This window comes from Leopardus geoffroyi, chromosome A1 (genome assembly GCF_018350155.1).
Source record: "Leopardus geoffroyi isolate Oge1 chromosome A1, O.geoffroyi_Oge1_pat1.0, whole genome shotgun sequence".
NCBI classification, from domain to species: Eukaryota; Metazoa; Chordata; class Mammalia; order Carnivora; family Felidae; genus Leopardus; species Leopardus geoffroyi.
The window spans coordinates 170135042-170152928 of record NC_059326.1 but is presented as its reverse complement, the minus strand read 5'-3'; positions in this window follow the sequence as shown (position 1 = coordinate 170152928).

Genomic DNA, 17887 nt, shown 5'->3' with positions numbered 1-17887 from the left:
TGATAAAAGGGCTATTTTCAAGTAATGGGTTTAGGTAAGTACATTAAAGTCAAGACAGTCTTCTGAAGTGTTTTTCCAAACTGGTTTCAGCCTCCTTTTCTGAAGAAGCAACCATAAGACACAAATACAAATTCTGCAATCACAAATGATGAATGGGTCCAGTTTTTCCTTAACTGAATGTGGGCCATGGCATGGCCTGTGAACACACAAAGGTAAGTCAGCTCCGGGCTCTATTCAAATTATTAGAAGTATCTTAGCAGATCTTCTGCCATATCCTCCAAGTGACATTTCTTGTGACTCACATTTGAAACAACTTATGAAAACCATTCCATATGTCAAACTTCATTTCATTCAATTTTCTTCTGGTTGAAAATTGACACTAAAGATGTTTTGTCTTTCAGAGCATTTTCCTTTGGGAGCCAAAGGCCTGATGATATATAATCCTTCCTGAAGGCTTTATGGCAGGGCTTCACAAAGCAAACATTTTTTCCCCTTATTTTATATCACCCTGACAAACAGAAATGCTGAGCCATTTAATTACAGAGCCTGCCTGACACATCCAGAGAGTCAAATATTCTGGCAGTGTCTAGCTGAAGGGGAAAAATGCACTGAATTCCCAGAGTTACTTGTCAAGACAATGACACTAAGGAAACTAGTAAATAAGCTGGCAGGGCCAACAGTGGATGCTATGGTGTGCCTGAGTGGTCCCCATGGTCCTGAGTCAGCTCCATTAGCCCTAGAGCACTGCATCTTATGTTGCTGATCCTTTGTTTTAGCTTCAGGCTGAGTAGCCAGCAGATGATGGGCATAGGTCAAAAGAACAAAGGTCAAGCCACAGGCCCATATGTCATGAGCTGGTCTGTGCTTTATAGAAACTTCCAGATCTAGAGCTTGCATTCCTAATTCCCAAGCTAACTCACAGAAAGAATCTGTACAGATGAAACTGAATATTTCTTCCTCAGACTCCAAAATATGACAGACAATCCCCTTAACCATGCATGAGTGCACCAAGATATTATATGCTGTAGTGTTTCAAAGCTCTAACACATAACCAAAATGTATCAGGTTACCTTTATTTAATGCCTTTTCCTCCCTTTAGAACAGTTAATTCCTGTGATAATTTCCAGTCCATTTTATAGTGATAACTAAAGTATGAAAGTTACTCTCATGAATAGTTTTTGTTTGCATGCTTTAAAGTTTTCTCTTTTTCTTTAATCCCATCAATCATGGAATAAAAAGAGAAAGAAAAAAATACACTTTCTATGAGACAAGCAGTATTCTTGGAATCAAGCGGTGGAAATTATGGACAAGGTCACTGTCCTTCAGGAAAATACATTCAAGTTGAGGACTGGGGGACAGAAAATAAATATGTAAAAAGATAAATAAGATCCTGGAGGAATTTTAAGTGCTCTCAATAATTACAGAATGATACAGAATGGTTGTAGCGTTAGACACTTTTGTAGCGTGGCCAGGAAAGTTCTTTGATGTGATGATGTTTGATTTGAAACATGAATGATAGAAATAATGAAAGGAGGCAGCCTGAAATATTTTGGTGAAGAGTGTTGCAGGGAAAGGAGTAACTTGTGCAAGTGCCCTAAGACAGAAATGATAGCAGATGAGCTTCAGGATAGAAAGGTCAGTGTGGCTGCAGAGTAATGAATAAAAATTGAGCCGACAGAGATGATGCTACAGGGTTTTCAAAGGGCAGATATGAAAGGAGTTCTAGGCATACGTTTTGAAAAGGAAAATATAAAACTGTTATCATTCATAAACAATGTGATATTGTATATAGAATATCCAACATAAATTCACACAAAATCTGCTAGAGTCCATAACCAAATTTAAGAAAATATCAAGATACAAGATCAATGCATATTAAATTTCTATATACTAGGAAAGAAAACTCCAAAAGTACAATCAAGAAAATTACATTTAAAATAACACCAAAATGTTAAAATGCTTAGGAAAAAAAATTTAACAAAAAAAAAAGTATGAAACCTACACATTGAAAACTCTAAAACATTGCTGAGAGAAATTTTTAAAGATTTATATAAATTGAGAAACATAATGTATTTGAGAAGAGGAACACCAAATGTTTTTAAGATGACAGTTCTCCCCAAATATATCTATATAATTGAATTCAATCCTTGTCAAAATGCCATCATGCTTTCTTGAAGAAATTGACAAACTATTTCTAAAATTTATGTGGAAATGCAAAAGACCTAGACTAGCCAAAAAATTTTTGAAAAATAACAAAATTGGAAGACATGCTACCTGATATCAGGTAATTGTGGCATCAGATCAGACATCTACATCAATGAAACAGAAGTAAGTGTCCAGAAATGTATCCTCAGATTTATGAATAATTTATTTTTGCAAAGGTGGTGAGGAAATTCATGGGAAAACTCTTCAAAGAACTGCTGGAACAACAGGATAGCCATATTTTTAAACAAAAAACTTAAGTCCTTGCTTCATATAACACACAAAAATAAGCTCAAAATGAATCTTAGACTTAAGTGAAAAACTAAAACTATATAACTTTTAGAATAAAGTATTGGAGAAAATCCTTGTGAATTTAGGTTAGATAAATATTTCTAATTATAACACTAAAAGTTTAATCATAAAAGAAAATATTGATAAATTTGACATTATTTTAAAATAGGCTCTGCAAAAGACATCATTAATGAAATGAACAGACAAGCCACAGAATGAGAGGAAAATATTTTCAAATGATATATATAAAAAATTGCTGTGTATCTTGTATGAAAATATAAATAAGTCTTACAATGCAATAATATAGAAAAAATCAATTTTAAAGTGGGGGGAAATTTACATACAAATGGACAATAATTACATGAAAAATTTCTCAACTTTTCAGAAATTACGAAAATGAAAATTAAGACCACAATGAGACAACATTTTACCCTGTCTAGAATGACCATAAACAAAAAGACAATCACAAGTGTTGGGCAACATGTGGAGAAACCAGAACATTCATCCATTGCTGGTGGAAATGCAAATTGGTAGGGTCACTTGGAAAAATGGGCAGGTTTTTAAATTGTTGAGCATATACTTACCATGTTATCCAATGATTTCACTTCCCAGTATTTACCCAAGAAAAATGAAAATTTATGTCTACCCAAAGATTTGTTCACCAATGTTTATAGCAGCATTTTTCATTATAACTCAAATAAGAAAACAATTCAAATATCTATGAAACAATTCAAATATCTATGAATGGATAAACAAAATGTAGTATATCCAAATAATGGATTGCTATTCAGCAAAAGATCAAGTTACTTATTCATGAAACAACATGAATATATGTCAAAACACTATGAAACAACATGAATATATGTCAAAACACTATGCTAAATGAAAGAAGTCATTCACACAAGATTGTATATGATTCAATCATTCACACATGATTGAATATGGTGTATACTCTATAAACATAGAAATCTAATTAATGATTGTAGTTGAAGGCAAGAGTGGAGACTGACTAAAAAACATGCATGCAGGAAAATTTTAGGGTGATAGAAGTGCTCTGAAATAGAATTATGGTTATAATTGTACAACCGTGTGAACCTACTAATAGGTAAATTTTGTGACATATCAGTTATACCTTGGTAAAACTGTTTTAAAAAATCATAATGGTATCATTGCCTGTAGTTATAATTATAACTTAAATGTTAGGTATTCATTAAATCATTTTCACCAATTTTAGTTTCATTTTCTAAGATAAAATTCCAATTAAATACTTTATCTCTATTCACTATGATGTTGATGGTCTTGCTTTATATGGTTTCACCTTAAGTGGTCTTTTCAGCACCAATTATCCTTAGATAATGACGAAGTTTTATATGTGTATTACTTCACGGTGTGCTGTATCAGGATTACATTAAAATACAAGTAACGTAAAATCTAATTTACAGCAGTATAAAATCAGGTGAGGTTACTTGTCTGTTATATACAACTGGAAGTCTGGAAGGAGGTGGTTTTTGGTAGGTTCAGTGGCTCAACATGAGACAAGATGGTCTCCTCAGGAAACAGATGGAATCATCATATGGAATATTTGAAAGAGCAATAAGAGGGGAGAAGAAAACACAAGCAGGAAAGAGAAACTTCCTCAGGTAACTCCATTAAACTTTCGGTTACATTTCATTATTCAGAATTGAAGAACATGACTACCTCTGTGGAGGAAGCTGAGGAAGAAAATGTAGTTTCCTAGAATATCATGAAGATGAAAATGGAGAAGATTCAAAATATGTCCACCTAGCCAAAAAACAGTGACTGTCACCTGTATCTGTAATGTCTTTTGGGGAACATCATAATAGGAGCAAACTGGATGAGCGTACCTCCCAGGATATAGAAAGTTACTGGTAATTCATATAAGAAATGGAATGGGAACTAAAATGTAAAAGAACCTCACTTTGTATCATCTCTGCCTTCAGAAATATGATTACATGAAAAAACTAATCCCATAATGTTGGTTGAACAGTGTAATTTTATATGTGAGGAATGTCCAGAAAGATTACTTGATTTGCCTAAATCCACTCCAGAAAAAACTAGCAGAGCATGAAGGCCCACCCAGATGTCATGAATCATAGTCTGGTTCTTTCCTTGTCACACGGCAATAACTCTGTTCTCTGTTTATCTATTGATTGTTTTTATCTTGTCTTCACTAGTACTAGTCATTGTAAGATTTTTTTCCTACCTTTTTTTCTACTTCCCTAGTTGTAAAAATAGTTTTGAGTATATATATCCTTAGCAAATATTTAGCTCTGTCGCTGTGTCATAAAGAAAAGAAGAACCCCCAATTATTCAATGAAATGAATGAGAGAAATATACCATTGCAATGTTGAACTTTTATATGGAAAATTACCATGATCTACTAATGGTGTTCACTGAGAAAATTCACTCCTGGCACATCTACTTTAAAGACCTTGCTTACCAATGTTCCTGGGATGGCTATATTTAGAAGTACCACTTTTCCCATGAGTTCCCAAAGGGATTGCTGAGATTCCTAGAAGCTTCCTGATAATTGCAGTTATAGAGTTTTCCTTTAGGAAACCCATTTGCAGAATATTTTCTGTTTCTGATCTTTCTTTTCTGGTTCAGTGTAGCCTAAAGTTTATAACAAAGAAGCCATCCTGATTTTATGCAATGAATATGAGAGAATCAATCAGGCAAGTTCAGAGTATATAAAATAAAATGGCTTCTTCTTTCAGTACCTGTGGTCCTCATAGAACCATGCCACTTGGCACTTGGAATTAAAGACTATTTCAGTCATGTGATGGAACACTGGCCTTGGGATTTTGGAATGAAAGGATGGGCAATGAAAGCCAAGGCCCATATGCCTAGTTTTAAGGAGAGTTTACACCTGAGAGAGTGTGGTAGCAATGCTTACATTTGCAGGTAAGACTTCTTACCAGAAAGGGAATCTATCACAGCAATTTAATGAGATAGAGAGATGGGGCTCCTGGGTGGCTCAGTCAGTTAAGTGTTTGACTTCAGCTTGGGTCATGATCTCAAGGTCTGGGTTTGAGCCCTGTGTCAGGCTCTGTGCTGACAGCTCAGAGCCTGGAGTCTGCTAAGAATTCTGTATCTCCCTCTCTCTCTGTCCCTCCCCAATTTTTGCTCTCTCTCTGTCTCTCAAAAGTAAATAAATAAACATTAAAAAATTTTTTAATTAGATAGAGAGAAACCAGTTAGGTAAGGTAGAGCTGATGAATAAACATTTCACTGTCAAGCCAGACATTTGAAATGTTGCCAAATGATGTTCCTCACCTTTGTTTCAGAACTCAAACATCCACACTGCCTCAATCAAGTATTTATTTAAAATAGCTATAATTTCATATAAGTTTCATGAGATAATTACTCAAAGCCTTATAAGAGATGAAAACAATTTAAATTCAGAAAACAGTTCTGAAACACTCGAGGGGCATCAGTATCCCATACCAATCTATACTCCATCATGCAACGGACTTTATTTCTGTAAGGTGTCAGCAACCCGTAATTATATCATATCATTCTTACCACTATTAAAATGTCATGTCCATACTGAAGGTAAAAATACAAAGAAAAATTAGACTTTAAAGAGGCAGAAGATAAGTTGCTACCTCAAAATAACCATCTACATTTCTGTCTGAATATTAACCAAATCACTACCATCTTTGATTGTACTAAGGAAACTATATATCAAGTATATCTCCACCAGTTCAGCACCTTCTTGAAGGAGCACCAGGCCTAAACACAAATATTGAATATATAGAGATGACAAGAACATTTTTGAAAACTTAGATGAGGGGTGTTTTCATTTGGCAGTAATTGAATACCTCTTGAACTTAGTATTTTCCATGTTATATACATGATTCACCGATAAAATCTTTTAACCATAAGTAATAGTTATCAGTTAAGTCATAAAGTATGAACTTCCAATAGGCGCTTTTAAGCTTTAATGGTATACTAAAAAGCCACTGTATTGGTTTTTTTCCCCTGGACTTAGAGAATTATTCTAGGACTCATTTATTACTTCACACTGAGTACTTCTGGGTCAGCACAGAGGTTCCTTAGTGGTAGCGCTATACACTCCAGGTCTTTTATCTTGAACCACTATTTCCCTTCCTGTCTTGATCCCTGTGGACACAGAAAGCCAGATTTACATTGTCTACTTTGTGTATCATTCATAAGATTTATTGGAAATGTTACTAGGTTTTCACTCGTTTTCTGTGCTCCTTAAACTCAAGACATCTATTGTTTTCTTTGTTGAAACTTCAAATTACGATATCTCTCTTCTCTTGGACAAAACATCATAGGATAATGCTTGGCACACTGATAGAATGATTTCTTAATACAGTAACCCCTCCCAATGCCCCTCCCCACCTTATCTGCAGAATGCAAAACCATTATTTCACTTTCCATGGTTGCAGTTACCTATAGTTAACCATGGTCCAGAAGCGAATGATCCTCCTTCATACCTCCTTCTGTATTGTCAGAAGGTCAACAGTAGCCTACAGTTATGACAAATTATGCCATTCAACCTCATTTCATTTTATCATCTCACATCATTACAAGAAGAAGAAGGGTGAGTAGAGGTCAATATGATATTTTGAGAGGGAAAGACCACACTTACCTAACTCTTATTATAGAATATTATTATAATTGTTCTATTTTATTATAAGTTATTTTTGTTAGTCTCTTACTGTGCTTAATTTATAAATTGAACTTTACCACAGGGATGTACGTTTAGGAAAAAGCATAGTATATATAAGGTTCAGTATATGATCTATAGTTTTAGGTATCCACTGGAGGTCTTGGAACATATCCTCCACAGACAGGTGGGGGGGTGCGCTACTGTATTTTATATATGGCATTAGAAAGTACATGTTCTCCTTTACACTGGATCATGAACTGTAAATATGTGAGAGACTATGTCAATTTCTGACCATATCAAAAGTTGGGGATGATCTGGAGCAACTGGAACTGCTCCCAGCACTGCTGGTAGTAAAATGATACAAATGCTTTGGAAAATATTTTGCAGTTTCTTAAAAGGTTAAACATGTACCTAAAATAGGACCCAGACATTCCATTCCTAGGTATTTTTTAAGAGAAATAAAAGCACATGTGTACACAAAAACTTGTACACAAATATTGATAGATGTTATTTGTAATAGCCCAAAACTAGACATAACCAAACATCCATAAAATGGTGAATGGACAAATTGTGACACACACACACACACACACACACACACACACACACACACTGGAATACCACGCAGCAGTAGAAAGAACTGTTGGTACATACAACATGGATGAACCTGAAATAATTACACTGAGTGAAAGAAGTCAGATATAAAACAATAATACATACTGTGTGACTGCATTTTCACATGGTTTTAGAAAGATCCAACTAACCTATAGTTGCTTTGGAGGACTCAGGGAAAGGCAGTAGAAGACTTTTGAAAGTGACGAATATATACACCCTCTTGACTGTCGTTATGATTTCACAGGTATATATGTATTTCAAAACATATCAAACTTCATACTTCAAATGCATGCAGTTTATTATGTCAGTTAGATATCAAACTGTCGGAAAAAGAGAGAAATATAGACACTTAAGTTTGTCATACACTAAACAAATTACTCCCAACAGACTTTCACCAAAGGAATCTCTAAGACATATATATATATATATATATATATATATATATATATATATATATATATATATATATATATTTACAGCCCAGAATTAAAGACTAAAATGTAGAGTGCTGCCTCTGACCAGAGAAGCCAAAAGTACCAGTTTAACTCTCCTGATACCTGCCAGCTGAGCCTGGGCACATAGCCCCATGGCTTCCAATGGGCCACAGCTTCATAGGACTTTGAATCTGGAGGCAGTGACACAGAGGCCTAGGAATGGTCCAGAACTCAGTCTGGTTGTGACAGAGGCAGCAAGGGAGAGGAGCACTGGCATCTGGAAAACAGTGGCAGCTCTACCTATGGAAACGTGGGCATCGGCAGGATCACCCGGCGTCTAGGGGTGCTGGAGCAGCGAGGCGGGGTGGTGGTGTCGGGCCAGCAATAGGAGCAGTGCAGGCAGCTCTCGCACACTATGATCTTGGCGGTAGTTCTCACCCCCATCTGACCTCAGATATGCTCATTTTCTAAATCTCTTAGTCTTTCCTTATACTCTAAAAGCTACCTGTTATGTTTCCAATAAATGTCCTTTCTGCTTACAATAGAGAAGAAAGGTTAGGAATTTTAAAAATAAATGTAAAGATCCAAGTGATCCACATACTGATTAGCTGATCAATTATATTTTATATTCTACACTTCATAAATGAACAGCCAAACTTTTACCCACAGTGAAAGTCAAACTCTACTGGAAAACATGTCTGCACATAAATGTGAAAGTGACCAGATAAGAAAGGTCAATAAAAACAGACTTGCATCACTCATTTGAATGGAAGCAAAGGCATTTGATGAGCTCCCAGTCCGTCCTCCGGGATGGGAGGAATCGAAGATAACCTGTCTTGAAAATAAGGCACACCTGAAACTAACATAACACTGTATGTTAACTATTCTGGAATTAAAATTAAAAACTTAATAGAAAAAATGCAGCAGGGACACAGGCACAGCAAGGGGGATACTAGGATTAAAGTCTCTGTGGGAGAAGTTAGTCATTGTTAATTGACTAGTTCAATCTCCTGTACTCTAAAGGAAGACAGGAAGCAAGGAGGCCCCACACACATAGCCACCCAAAGAGGTGCAATGCTGCACGCTTTAAGATTTCTTTGGTTTAAGAATTCAGATTCATTCATATTCCCTCTCTAACAAGTGAGGGTTTAATGGGCATTTAATAACTTGCTGTGAACTTCCGGTAATTTATTTCATGATAAATAAATAAATAAATAAATAAATGCCATAGAGACATCTCTAAGAGCCCAAGCCATGACATTTATTTTGACAGGGCCTATTGATTCAGTTGGTGAGTGTGTGAGTTGCATGGGAGCAACAATTTTTTTTTCTCAAGATGAATACTCAGAAAAGTGGCATAAATGCATTCAGGCTTTGAGAACACCAAGCAGAATTCTTACAGACTAATGAAGATACCTAAGGAAATGGTGGGCATGCAGATTTTTAAGAAGTTTTCAGATGTGAGAAAAATGTCACCTAAGATATTAAAACACTTTTGGAAGCAAATCTTTCGGCCTCCACCTCTGAAACATATCCCAAATCTGTCTATTCTCTTCACCTTCCAAGCCCTTTCTGCTTTTACCTGGATTAGTGGCAACTGGTTAACCCGATTTCAGTTTCATTTGCAAAAATCCATTTGTCACAGAGAAACCAGAATGATGTCTTAAAAATGTGTATCAGATTGTGTCGCTTCCCTGTTTGTAACATTCAGATGGCTTCTCAATACATTTGGAACAAAATCTAAATTTCTAACCAGGACCTTTAATGCCCCAAACCATCTGGTCTATATTTAACTCCCCAACTCAGCCCTTACCCTTCTTCTCTGTACTAACTCTCTTCCAACCACACTGGGCTTCTTTATGTTCCTTGATTACACAGAGCTCCTGCAAGAAGGCCTTCACACATGCTGCTCCCACTGAATAATCTTCCTCATGCCCTCAGGTAGCGGATTCCTACTAACGAATGAGAACTCAGCTCAAATATTTGTTCCCATGGTAGCTTTTCCTGACCGTCCAATGTAAAGTATTCCCTACCATACGATGGTTTTACTGCCATCATAGCACCTATCACTATCTGAGACTGACCTTTTTCTTTGTTTACTTATGTATTGTCTGTTGCCCCACTAGAATTAAGGTCTTCAAGACTCCTGTTCTTGAAGACTTTAATTCCTGTCTGTTTTAATTATCACTCTATCTCCAGTATCTACAACAGTGTTTGGCACATAGTAGATATTCACTAATTGTATATTTTATGAATTGGTAAATAAATGAAAAGCAAAAATAAGAACAAACCCAGTTGGATGTATCATCACTGACAGTCCACTGGATGTAGGATTAGGATTAACCTAGCTGCAACCTCCTATGAAGATTGATTGCTCCTGACCCCTAGTGGTAAATCAGTAATACATGTAACAGATTATCCAAAAATCACATCTTCTAATGCATACCTAAAGGCTGGTCCAGTATTTTTCATCAAGTGCAAGTGCTGGCTTATAATTAAATATCCGAGCTAAAAGAGATCTTAAGTATGTAACTGAAATGTAACATTAACAAGAGCAATAATAATAGCCAACATTTACTGAGTGTATACCATGTCTTAGTCACTATTCCAAATGCTTTGTATGTTTCTAATATCTAAATCTCATCACAACTCCACAATTTAGGTACTAATTTTATGCTCCTTTAGAGATGAGAAAACCAATTTAGCAACTTGTCCTTGGCCACACAGCTAATAAGAGTCAGAACACAGCTAGTATATGTGTAACACTCAATCTACAAAGTCACCATTCCACCTGGACAGCAGAAATCATATTCAACCCACATATTCCTTTTTTTTGATCCATAATGTGGCAGTGCTCCAGGCAGGGCATTCCAGAAGAGTGGTATTGGTACCCAGAGAAAATCTCAGCCATTCTAATCTTAGAAACGATCTATCACAACCTTCTTGTTGTACAGATAAAGAATAAATGTCCAACAAAGTTGAGTAATTTTTCTGAGGTCACACAGAGTCAGGACTGGAACCTAATGAGTCACTCTACTCTTTACAAAGTACTTCCAGTAGTCATTAGGGAATGGTAAACATCAGAGCACGTGTATTGATTTGGGGGGCTAGAGTCACACCTAATGTGAAAAAAATGGCTGTGACCTGGTATAGTGTGCTGTTCTACTAAAGGTGCCTGGAATCCTCCTAGATACTGTTTCTAAATAGACCAGATATCTCAGACTCAAATGACTTTGTCTTGTTTTGATTAGTACAGAGGAAAATAGCACCACTGAGTAAAGCATACAAATATTTACTGAACACTACATGCCCAGCGCCCTACTAGGTGGTGGTATGAGCTCAGATGAAAGCAGGTGAGATGAAAATTGGTCCCTGATCTCCTGCAAGGCAAAGCAGAATGGTTTTCTCCTGCCAAGCAGAGAAGATAAATGCAGTGAACAGGAAGTGGGGATATTATCCTTCCAGGAACTGGTAATGGCCTTCAGAAGCGTAGGCAGCTGTGCATAAGCTTTCCAGATGAATTGTTTAAAAACTACTTAGGGTGTATATTCCTTTCCTCATTTGTTCCTTTATTTGCAATTCTCCTGTTACCTTTGGAAATCATTAAGAGAAAGGAGCAAATCAAAGTGGGCAGGCTCTGTTTGAGTCCAGCTACCAAATCAGTAAGATGAGCATAAATGCATTTGGGGTAGAGCGTGTATGGTACAGAGGGCAACAATTGCTTTTTTTCTCCTCACATCATCCAGTGTAACCCACTCCTACCTGCCAAGGCCCTAGGTTGTAACCACTGATGGATTCTGGGAGTCTGATTTGTAACATTGGCTGATTCCATTCTGCAAAAGAGAATTAAATATCTGCTAAAGCTCTAGAGACCAGGAAGCTTTTCTGCTTACCTGGTGCTTTATCTTCAAAAGTAACTGTAGAGGAAAATCTTGGCCTAATTTACTGGAACCATAACAAATATTTATTGGATGAATGCATAGGTCAGTTGTGCCTTCTTAAAAATCACTATTAAACCAAAAGGCCAGTGTATGGTATCTATGCAGAAACCTCTGAATGCTAAAAATAATTCTTGCAAACAATTCCCTCCGTAGCAAATGGCCACATAGCTGTAGAATACCAGATTAATATAAGTTCCCAACTAAGTTGATCTCTCTATGCGTTTATAACAGAAGAGAGTAAAATGAAACCAGAAAAAAAGAAAGTTCTGCAACTATCGGACTCCAATAAAGAGAAGAAAAATGCCAGATGGACTCATTAAACAAAGAAACAAACACAAACACCAAACCTGAATAGGCCTGTTATCCAAATTTATAGCACTTTGCCAAGTTTGCCTGAGTAGCTTTTTGCCTTATCCCTGCCAGGGATTCTAACCCATAGCAGCATGAGTTATAAGGCAGGGAGGAGGAGGAGGACAAAGCTGATTATCATTCCTTGGTAATGTGGAAAACCCAAACTCAAAGTCCAGACTGTCTGTGGTTCTTAAACAGGAGACACTTGTGTTAGGTGCCATGACTACCCACTATCTTCTTAAGCCTGAGAACTTCTCATTCAACAAGCATTTTCTGAACACCTACTGAGTACCAGGCACTGCACTGGGCACCTGACGATACAGAAGTGAATTAAGTCATGGCATTTGTCCTTGAAGAACTCAAAATCCAATAAAAGAGCAGGACCTAAAAACAAGTACTTACAATACAATACATTGGGATAAATGCATTGAAGAAATAGGTTCTGCTAATATAAGATGTTTTGGGGAATGTAGGCTAAAAAGCTGCTAATTCTGCAGGCTGAGCATATTTACTTTTGTATGTGGTAGAAAGATTTTGGAATCTTTCACAAGAAAAACATTTCTGTATCAAAATTCTTAATATAATTAACAGTAATAAGGACACTGGTAGTTATTATTTTATTATTATTGACTTGTATTGATGACCAAACACTATGTTAACGGCTAAACTCTTACATTTTTCCAATGAGGAAATTGAGGCTCAGAATTTAATATGTCCTTAACATAGAAAATGCCTTTAAAATGAGGTTCTTCAGAAGAACTCAAACACTTAAAACTTGCAAAAGGAATTCATTTCTGCCATCATCACGAAAAAGGAGACCTGAGACAAAGAGGAGAGGAACAAAGTACTACAGGAGTTTACTGCTGCTGACCCAGGGAGCATAAAAAGAAACTGAGGAAGGGTCAGGGATTACCATCAGTCCTAACTCCAGCCAGTCTGTAGTTACTGGACAAACTTATTACATGTATCCCAGCTGCTACTCCCAGAAACAGTCTAAAGAGAAGAAGACAGGCAGAAATGGAAAAAAGAGGTGTAAAGGGTAGACAGATTCTATCACCTGGGATGATCTGATTCCTCAAAGCTGTGAGATTGCATGCCTGGCTCTTCCTCTCAGCTAAACCAGTCAGTGTCATAGGTTGGCCAATTACACCACCAGTTGGTTCATCAATGTAGGAGTGGGATGTGGTTGCTAAATAAGCAAAGATGCCCGTGGTTGGCCATCTTGAGATCTAATATGTTAGATAAAGGGGAGGTGCATTCAAGAAACTTCTGAGAAAGCAAAACTGAGATTTCCTACATCTTGTCCATTCTCTCTCCAAACTTGGATTCCCTGGGAGGCATCTTCGACTGTAACCATAGTGCTCTGCCATTTTGACATTGTAATATTATTTTCTATGATTCAGGATAAGTTACATTTTTAGTTATATGTTAAAGAAATCATTTTAAAAACTCCATGCAGATAATAACATCAACGAATGTTCCAAGGAGCAGTATGAAAGTAGTGGATTCAGAATGGCCCCAGGAGGCAGAAACCTGTTTGCTATTATCTATCTCTGTGAGCTTGATAGTTGCTTTGATTCTTCTTTTCTCTTAATAGCCTCAATTGTGAAATGTGGGTTTTGGACTAGGGTAATGTTCCCCAGATACAAGGAAGCCATCCATACATGGGTCATTCAAGAGAACTTACCAAGCTATACACCTGGATATGTGGGAGTGAGTTCCAACATCCCATATATTTTAAAGTCCCACAAAAGGTGGGATGTTTGGAATACCATATTTCTTTCACCTCACGTTCCACCTTTGTCAAACAATGGTTCAATGAGGTTAATGAGCATGAAGAAGAACCTAGTTAAAAATAGCTCAATTCGCATTTTGCAAAGCGTTAAGCCTGCCTTAAAGCACAGTTTTCTAAAAGAGCAACAAATAACTTAGGTAGATTTGATGATCTTACTACCAAAGAAAACTATCTTCCCTTAATTACAAATTCCCTAATAAATTGCATGCATGATACTTAGCTATTTTTTTCATTTTAAATGAGGTGTTAATAGGTAAAATATTATGTTTTTGGTCATGGCCAAAACAAAAGGCAGAGCCAGCAACTGAGAACAAGGCAATTGTGCTGCAGCTTATAATGAAGACAGAGTTTTATAAAGCCAACGGCAAGCCCAACCAATGAAGCAGGTGCCTTGATCAGCAAGCACAGTTAAGAAAGAAAATTGAATTCTTTGAAAACAATTTGGAAAGGAACTTGGAAACCATATCCAAACAATGCTCTGGGGCTGACATTTCAAAAATGTATTTGCTCTTTATTCTAATCACTTTGGTACTTTCATCAAAGCGAAGACATGACATATGGAACAGAAGATATGCAGTGAGATGAAGGAGTAGTCAGATGCAAATGGTTGGAAAAGGCCCAGAGATTACAATCTGGCTCACCTTACACATCCAATCTCAGCTCCCTAAAGACGCCTAAGAGCTGTCATTTATGGAGAGCCTGTGGTAGAACAGGCTCTGTGTAGCTTTCCACAATCCTCAAAAGAACTCTAAGCAGACTGATGCCCAGAAAGATTAACTATTTTACGCAAGGTCTTGAACATACTAAGAGACAGAGCTGAGATTCGAACTCAGTTCAAACTTCCTGCTGCTTCCGAATTCAATCCCCTTCTGACCATTATTCTAATACTATTTCTGCCCTGTCAAAACCCAAGCACACAGACAAACATTAGTGTGTTGTCTTCTCGGCATGTTTCAGGGATTTACAGATGCAACTTCCCTGGAACAGTTAAACACCAATAAGGAATTGTTATTGAAGGATTGCTCTTTCCCTCCTGTTTTTATTACTCTTCTTACTGCTTATTTTTTTCTAATATCCAATACAGCTCCCGTGTTATCTCATTGTCTATTCCTTATGAGACATGCAGTCATGGTGGAAAATAAGCCAAGAACATAATCCTTTCTTAAAACCTATCTTGTCCACAGACTTTCAGTATTAAAACCTATTGTACTTACACACACAGTCAACCAATTAAAACTATCTGCAATAAGCTACTTATGTATGAAATGGTCTTTGTACACTGAAACCACAAAGAGCTGATAATGAGTTATTTTACATCTAGGGCAAACTCATCATGTATTGCTGAATGGCCCAGGCTGGAACCTACAGTGGCTGGAAGCAGAAAGCTAGTGAAAGGTGATGGACTGAACAGATTACTTTTGTTTTTATGTCAATGATTTCTTTTCCAGGGTGGAAGTAAACAAAACACATTGATCACATCATTGCCCTCACATGATATGAATGAAAACCGGGGAAAAAATGCAAAGTATCAATCAATTAAGAACTAGGGATGCCTTGGTGACTGAGGTGGTTAAGCATCCAACTCTTGATTTTGATTCAGGTCATGATCTCACAGTTCATGAGATAGAGCCCTGCATGGGGATCTGCACTGACAGCACAGAGCCTTCTTGGGATTCTCTCTCTCCCTCTCCATCTGCCCCTCGCCCAATTGTGCTCTCCCTCTCTCTCAAAATTAATAAACATTAAAAAAAAAAAAAAGAATATGGAATCAGTCATTGAAGCTTGGACCTCACTATCAGAGCATATGAGCCTACTGTATATACGTTTCCTGCCCCCAGCAGATGAATCCTGCTTTTCTGGACCACCCACCTCCATTGCACCTCATTTCCCTTCTCCCGTCCCCTTGCTGGCCTCCACCCTACCCTTCATCCTCCCCTGAGATTAGCCCCCAGGTAGAGAGGGAGGTGGTGGTAAAATTAGCACTGGAGGGTCCTACAGAGGAGGAGTTAGAGCTAGCTGTAGGCATCTCAAATGCTATTTTCTTAGGAGTATGCCTTGGCCTTGCTCTGCCCGGCACAGGGTTTCTGAGGGCTCTCCCTCAATGATCCCTTCCCACTCACATCCGTGGGGCTTCTCCAGAGTCTGAGTGGAAGGGCCTTGGGGCCTTTGCCTGCCTTGGAATCAAAGCCTTTTCCACAAGGTTTGGCTCTGATGCCACATGCATCCTGGAGGCCACCAAGAAGAGCAGCCAGGGCGCACTGCCTCCTCCCTGGCAAGGCTGCAGAACCTGCAGACCCTAGAATCCTGCACCCCACCAGTCTCTGGTGCCAGTTCTTTTTATTTCCATGAAACTACTTAATGAGATTCTTCATGCATAAAATTAATTTTTGCCCTCTTCTATCAGCTTTTACCACTAAAGGATTTACTTACACTTTTGTCAGATTTTATTTATATGTGCAATAAAGGGGACCCGAATCATAATGAAGGCTTTTATGGGTAATGATGGGAGATACAAAAGGAAGCTGAGAGCGGGCAGACATCCAGGCCCCCTTTAGATGCCAGGATGCATTATGCAGGAGATACCCCCCGCAGAAATGCACACGAGGCCCTGCCTTCCCAGAGCGATACCTCAAGTCAGATCCTAATTTGTTGCCGGGGGAGAGGAGGAGGAGCAGGGCTATTAATAAACAGTGTAAATAATCAGGCTTTATGGGAGTTTGGTTGTTTTCTTACACACTGGGTTTGCTCTCAACCCTTTCAGAGATCTGTCCTGCACGAATGCTTTGTAGCCAGTGGGTTGCTGCACTGACTGTCCCCTGGGAAGCTGTCTGGAGCTGGAATGGGGCAAAGAGGAACAACTGCTGCTTGATAATAAGGGCCCTTGCTTACTGAGTGTCCCCTAAGGCCAAGCTTTATGCCAGGCAGTGTACTGACATGATGTCATCTAATCTTCAAAACAGCTGGTAGGGTAGCTATTATCATTCACACTTTAATGACAAGGAAACTAAGGCCCAGAGAGGTTCCATAGCTGCCTAAGGTTACATACCATTCTTTGCACAGTTCACCACCACCACTACCACCAGCAGTCACTCTTTTCCCCACTCCATTCTAAGCTATGAGCCCTCCCCTCCAGGCTAAAGTGTTCAGTCAGTCAACTGTGTTTAGAATAAACACTAGAATGGGCACAAGAAACCTGCCTTCCAATTTTATTTCAATCTTTATTACCAAATGCTGTGTGAGCTTGTGCAAATAACTTCACTTCTCTGGCTACCTCAAGAGAGGTTACCAGTCCTCTCTTGAAAAATAAGATTATGATGTCAAGAAGCCTGTTCAGTTCTGGCATTTTTATCCTGTGACACTGTCTCCACATAGTAACAACAAAGCGTGTGCAAAGTGTTAACTCACAGACAGAAACTGAACTCATTTTTCAGAGCTAAAACACTTGGAGTTATGTCACTGCACAGCCAATGTTGGGATTGTCTCTGGATTTCCAAAGCTGCATGGGACTGCCAAGCTGTTGTGAAGCATTAGAGACATTTTTCTTACTCATCCTGCTCTTGCCAGCACTGAAGATGAAGAATCACATAGATCAAAA